The following is a 7,157-nucleotide window of genomic DNA, read 5'->3' on the forward strand; positions in this document are numbered from 1 at the left end:
ATCTCTAAGTGATAAAGTAAATATTATCATTGCTGCTGTTCTTTTCTACAATTAATAATCAGTTCTGGATAGATGTTGATGAACAACATAAGATAGAACATCGACCCTCAAAATCCACACAAGAATTCCACACAAATGTGATACCAAACAAAGTAGGGCAGAATATCAGTCTACCAAAATGACAATACTTCTGAGTATTATAACACAGATTTAGAGTCAACAAGGAATTACGAAATTATTTAAATTTCTAATCTCCATCAATTTTTGAGTTATTTTACATTTTTGCTTTTTAGCTTTTTTTTTTTCCATCACATTTCCATTGAAATTCACTGCCATTATCCTTTATCTTTTACTAATTTCAGTCATTAGACTGCAAACATGCTGAGGCACCACTTTGAAGAATTTTAGTCAAATGAATCATTCCCACTACTCAATTTCTTTTATTTATTATGAACTTGGTACTTATACCAGTCTCTTTTGCCAAAACACTAAGTTCTGGAAATGTAAACAAACCAACACCAGTTGTCAAGAGATGGTGGGTGACAAACACAGGCACAAACACACACACATAGGCTTCTTTCAGTTTCCATCTACCAAATCCCCTCACAAATCCACTTGGTTGGCATAAGGCTATAGTAGAAGACACTTGCCCAAAGTGCTATGCAGCAAGACTGAACCTGGAACCATGATGTGGTTGTAAAACAAACTTCTTCCCACACAGCCACACCTGTACCTATATTTCAATTAATTTTGAAAATACTGATGAATTTAGTTAAATAACTTTATCAGTATTAATCCAGTTTTTGGAACTTAAATTACGATGAAATTTTCATGCAAAGTTTTTAACATGGATTGCTTTATAACAGAAAGTTTATATATATAGAACCATGGGTGGTATCAGGCGGGTTAGCATCAAAAGGGTTAAGGAACGGTACATTGTTTAAGAAGTAGTTTTCTACTAATAACATTTATTTACACCATATGCACATCAAAAGATAGTCAAGGTGTTTAAAATCTATTAAAATGTAAAATAATTCAGCTGAGAAGTTTTAAGCTAAATATCTGTTTCATCATGAAATTCTAGATATGGATTACAAAACTATTCAAATAAGGCAGCAAATTATAGTTTGAATTTGAAATCTTGACTAAACTTCCCTTCACTAGATATGTACATATTTTTTTTCAAGTCTTCAGATATTATGTTTGCCACATGTAAAGCCCTATATTCATTAGTGATGAGATTATAATTTGTACTCTACTAATACAGCAGAGAAATACTGAACACATTTACTGGGAGGAAAATATCAGAAATTATAGAAGTTCATAAAAATTCATGAATTCTTCATACACTGTGTGTGGGTGTGTGGGTGTGCGCACGAGCGCGCGCGCATGCTTGCGTGCGTGCGTGCGTGCATGTGATTAAGAAGCTCATTTTTCAACCATGTGATTTCAGGTTCAGTTCTGCTGTGTCACACCTTGGGCAAGTACCTTCTACTATGGCCCTGGGCCAATCAATACCATGTGATTGAATTTTGTAGACAGAGACTGTGTGGAAGCCTACAGTCTACATTAAGTAGATTATAAAGATCGTTATGTGGTGCTAATACTGCTTCTCTCATAAATATAGTAGGTGCAATATGGCTGAATGGTTAAGAAGCTTGCTTTGCAACCATGAGATCACAGGTTCACTCCCACTGCTGGCATCTTGGGCAAATGTCATTTTATATGGTTTCAGGTCAACCTATATACTGGGAATGAAGACAAGTAAACAAAACAATACAGAAGCCTATTGCATGAATTGTACCTGTAATTCAAAAGGTTCAGCCCTGTCACACACAGTGTTATGCTGATTCTACCTGAGAATTACATTAAGGGTACATGTGTCTGTGGAATATTCAGCCAGTTGATTGGCACTCTGTTGATTATGACAATGAGGGTTTCAACTGATTCAGTCAATGGAACAGCCTGCTTGTGAAATTTAGGTGCAAATGGCTGAGCACACCACAGACATGCATACCCTTAACATAGTTCTCAGGAAGATTCAGTGTAACACAGAATAAGACAAGGCTGTCCCTTTGAATTCCAGGTAGAACTCATTTTTGCCAGCTGAGTGGACTGGAGCAATGTGAAATAAAGTGAAATAAAGCTTATGGATACAACGGACTGCCAGGTATCAAACTCATGACCTTACAATCATGAACCAAATATCTTAACCACTTAGCTACACACCTCCACACTCAGCCACTTATATATCAATTCAATGAACAAGAAATTTCAGTTGATTGAACACCTGAATCCTTATCATCCAATGACAAAGATCCACCACCATATATATTTAAAATTCTTCAGCAGAAAATTCAATGTATCATATGAAATTAATAAGCTGTACTCAAAGTTTGGTTTTATGCTACAAAATTTACATACAGACATGTTAGGTGTGAAACTAGTATTAGACTGCACAAGTAAAATTTACTTTTTCAAATTGATTTATTTTTCTGTCTGCTTTTTCAGTAATAATGTCTACATCAAGATAGAGCCTCTTTGACTGAAATAGTGAACATTTTCAGTGAACTAATTTGATTGGATATAGTCTGCCAGAGAAGAATACAATTTTGTAAATTTTCCACTTTTTAGGAAAGAGTGAAATTAAATCTGATGTGTCGTCGCACAATATTTTAAACTTATTGAAATATAGATGTTGAAGCTTGAATATAGTTTGGGCTCTGGAAACAAATTATGAAAGTTATGAAATTATTTTTTAAACATTTTTATAGGTATTTCAATAGTGGAAATATTTAAAATTCAAACGTTTATGCTATGGTGGAAGGTTAGCTTTCAGACAGATTTATAATAAACTTATAAGGGACACGTGTGTGTGTGTGTGAGAGAGAGAGAGAGAGAGAGAGAGAGAGAGAAAGAGAGAATGTGTGGCTGGTAACCAGGATTCTAAATCCATACCTATAGGTTTTGAACAACTAGTCCCATCAATAAGTTGGAACGAAAAACGGATGAAATAAGTTATTGCTGTTGCAAGTAAACTGTTTAATGGATATTTAATAAGTCCTGTTAAAATAGCTAGAAACTTAAATTAAGTAGTTACTAGTAACAACTAATGACTAACCTAAAAATATCAGGAAGAGTAATATTGTAAAGGTTAATATGTGCAAAATAGTCCAAACAGTTTGTAGTGGCGCGTGTGGCCGCCATTGGCCGCCATCTTGGGAAGTGCCATTGCGCATGTGCAAGGGACTTGCCGTCAGCGGAAGTACCCGAGCACGCATGCGCAATGCAACAGGTGGAGAGAGAGCAATAGCGTTCGATCTCTTCTCTATCTAGCACCTGTCGCGACAACACGTTCTTCCACTGCTCTCTCAACCCGATACCGACATGTGGTCAAAGCTTCCTTAGTATTCTAGCGGCATGCCTGTTCACCCAGGAACGAAAAGGCTCTACACCAACCTAGAATAAATTATTGATCTGTTGTTACCGTTATCCCTCGTGTTGTTGTATTTCTGGATTTTAATGATTAATATAAGAACTGGGGAGAGATGGCCGAGCCGTCATATCTCATCCAATTCTTATAAGTTGGTTTTCCGTTACAAAAAAGAAAAACCTGTGAAAGAACATGTGGATATGTGTGTGCATGATAGATGTGTGTGTGTGTGTGTGTGTGTGTGTGTGTGTATGAAAGCATAGTTATAGCTATGTGAGTAAAAAGTTTGCTTTGCAATCATGCGATTTCAGGTTCAATCCCAATGCTCAGTACCTTGGGCAAGTGCTTTCTATTATATCCCCAGGCTGACTGATGCCTTGTGAGTGAATTGCATTCATGGAAACTGTACAAAACCCATCACGTGTGTATGTAAGTGTGTGTGTGTGTGTGTGTGTGTGTGTGTGTGTGTGTGTATACCTTTGTTATTACTCTTTTTACTTGTTTCAGTCATTTGACTGCAGCCATGCTGGAGCACCACCTTAAAGGGTTTTCAGTTAAACAAATCAACTTCAGGACATATTTTTTAAGCTTAGTACTTATTCTATCGGTCTCTGCTAAGTTACAGGGACCTAAATACACCAACACCACTAGGCCACATGCATATTTGTGTGTGTGTGTGTGTGTAATGTTTGTAATGAACAATAACTGTTATCAACTTTTCTTTGTATCCATTATATAATGATAAGTGAACATAACAGCTTGTATAAATGGAACTAGTGTTTATTTTGTGGTTGGGTGCATGATAAGAGGCATCCACAATTTGGAGAAAACAAACAATGGAAGGCTACTTATTTGTTTGTTTATATATTTATTTGTTGTGTGTGTGTATACACACACACACACACATATATATATATAACTTCATACAAAATGAAAATAATTATGTAATATCTGTTTAATCTATACTAGAAATTTGTTCAATAGATACAGGCTGCAATAGAATTGTTGGGAGGAACTCTGCTATAGCATTTCTATGCTAAACAAATAATTTTACACATTGAGAAATTGTATACTTTTTTTTATATATTTTGTGTCTTTTTGTGTAACTTTTTGTTTTTTGAAGTTACTTTTTTCCAGTTTGGTTTACTGGCAGTCCTGAAAAAATGTAAAACCCTAGCAAAAACCTAAATTAAATATTTGCAGGAATCAGGATTATGTTAGCATTTATGTCGTCTCCATTATTCCATGTCTGTATAGATTGGATAGATCTGTAGTATGGTATATCACTATTCCTCTCTCCCACATCATCAAGTCCGTACCTAACATCCAGAGATATAACCTCACAATTCCTTCTCATTTTTACCATGATCTTCTACCACTAACATGTAGCATTGCCAGCATGTGCATATGTCACATACTCTATCTTACATACAATGACACCCTTTTTATATCCTGGTGTTGGATATACAATATAACAAAACAGGGGGAAAGAAAATATTTACACGAAGCAATACAATTACTATTACACAAGACTCAATGCTCTCAATCAACAGCTCACAGTGAACTGCTTACCAATCCAAACTGCCAATTACTCACAGTTCTTTATTCTATATAGCAATGTGTCAGTCCAATTCTAGTCATAGGGGGAAGGTCAGAATCCTTCCACAACATACCTATAATATTGATTTCAAATTTTGGCACAAGGTAGGCGATTTGGGGGCAGGGGATAAGTTTATTACATTGACCCCAGTATTCAGCTGGTACTCATTTTATCGACTTTGAAAGGATGAAAGGCAAGGTTGACCTCAGTAGAATTTGAGCTCAGAACATGGTGACAAATGAAATACTGCTAAGCATTTTGTCCAGCATGCTAATGATTCAGCCATTTTGCTGCCCTATTGTGGCCTATAATATTGATTTCAAATTTTGGCACACAAGACCAGCAATTTTGGGGAGGGAATAAGTTTATTACACTGACCTGAGGTTTTGAAATGACAAAATGCAAAGCTGACCTTGGCAGAATTTGAGCTCAAAAGGTAAGGATGAACAAAATGCTGTTAAGCATTTTGCCCAGTGTGCTAACAATTCTGCCAGCTCACCACCTTAATTTAAGTTTATAACATTCTCAACTCATTTATATGCTAAATCTCATGGCAGCTGACACAATATATTCAACAGATCACACTCAAAATATTACTTCCTAGCCTCAGGGCCCAAGTCTCACTCCCTCCACACAGCATCAAAAACCTTACATATTCTGTACACTGTGCTTCTTTTATGAGGAAAGGAATTCTTTGTTGTGAACAGATTAACAGCTCTTTGAACATTTGATGTTACATATATTAAGGGAAAGCTTGAGAAACAAAAGAACCTTTACAGTGGAGATTAAAGGATATTGCATTCACACTAGGAGTTTCTCGATCAACAACTTGCAATGAATTGTGGGAACACAAAGTAAATGTTTTGCTAGAGTTCTTTAACTGGATCCATGCTACAGTATCAACCAAATAGTCACAACAGAAATAACAAAATATATAAGCCAGCAGTATTGCCACTTAGATTGTGTTAGAAATATAATTACAGATTAAATTTTTTTTTTTATATTAGATAATGACTGTACACTGAATTACATTATGTATTTTTTTTTAAGTTTAAGAAGAAATTTCAATTTTAATTACATTTTACAAGACTTCAAACTTAATAAATAATAATAATAATAATAATAATAATAATAATAATAATAATAATAATAATAATAATAATAAAAACAAAATTCAGTAATTAAATATTGATTCAAAGTCTAAAAATCTGTCAGTTCCATTAAGGCTTAAATTCTGAGACAAAACTATAACTGTTGACAAATACAAAACAAAAGGAAAAAAGAAAAAAAACATGCACTTTTTTTTTCTGAGTAAAACTAATTTGGCAAAGTAATTTAGAAAATTTTCTCATTGACTATCCTTATTTGACACTTAGACTTGGACTAATAACAATAAATTATTTAAAAGGAATTACACAAATATAAGTAAACACAGAAGCACACACATACGCATATATGTATTGATATTTTCCATTTTCCTCAAATATTTAGCTTTCTATCCAGAGTGCTTTTCTGAAGTGATTCATATTCTGGAGGTGAGAGAAAAAAAATATATATAAATATATGTAAAAAGTTCAACTTTTAACTCCAGAATCTATTTAGCAAATCAAATTAAAATTTGTCTAAGAAATTTTCAAAAAATAAATTTAATATTCACTGCATACTCCTTTGATAAAGAAACAAATTTCCAAAATATATATATTTTTTTTTTTTGAATAAAGAGAAATCTTAGAAATGGTAAGAATGACATTTGTATTTTTATGTTGTTATGGTGGTGATGATATCATTTTCCATCTAATTTGTGACATTCAATTAGCAAGTCTTGTTTTTACTTAATTCCTCAGACAATCTTAATTCCTTACATTAACTCTTGTTTTTTTTTTTGTTTTTTTTTCTTTTTTCATTTTCTTTTGGTGCCATTCTGCAGTTCATTCTGCTTTATGCACTTCTCAGGTTAGCAACAATTAATAACTTTTGCACAGTCATTAGCAAACTAAATTAACCACATGATGCTACCTTGATATTTGCATTTATATAATCATCAAAATATCTCAATAGACAAACAGTACCTTCCTTTTTTGTATTTGCAGACTCACAGAAATTTTCTCCAATATCCAAGAAGTG

At 33.9% G+C, this 7,157-nt stretch overlaps 1 long non-coding RNA gene across 2 annotated transcripts in view; it reads right to left on the minus strand.

Moving 5' to 3' along the window:
• The window catches only part of LOC106879705 (uncharacterized), a 667,251-nt gene that overhangs the window by 515,169 nt on the left and 144,925 nt on the right, over window positions 1-7,157 (minus strand). For both annotated transcript variants that reach the window (XR_001410656.2, XR_008266879.1), the window contains exon 3: window positions 6,483-6,562. This is a non-coding gene — a long non-coding RNA (uncharacterized LOC106879705). The remainder of the gene's footprint in view (window positions 1-6,482; window positions 6,563-7,157) is intronic.

Source organism: Octopus bimaculoides, chromosome 26 (assembly GCF_001194135.2).
Source record: "Octopus bimaculoides isolate UCB-OBI-ISO-001 chromosome 26, ASM119413v2, whole genome shotgun sequence".
NCBI classification, from domain to species: Eukaryota; Metazoa; Mollusca; class Cephalopoda; order Octopoda; family Octopodidae; genus Octopus; species Octopus bimaculoides.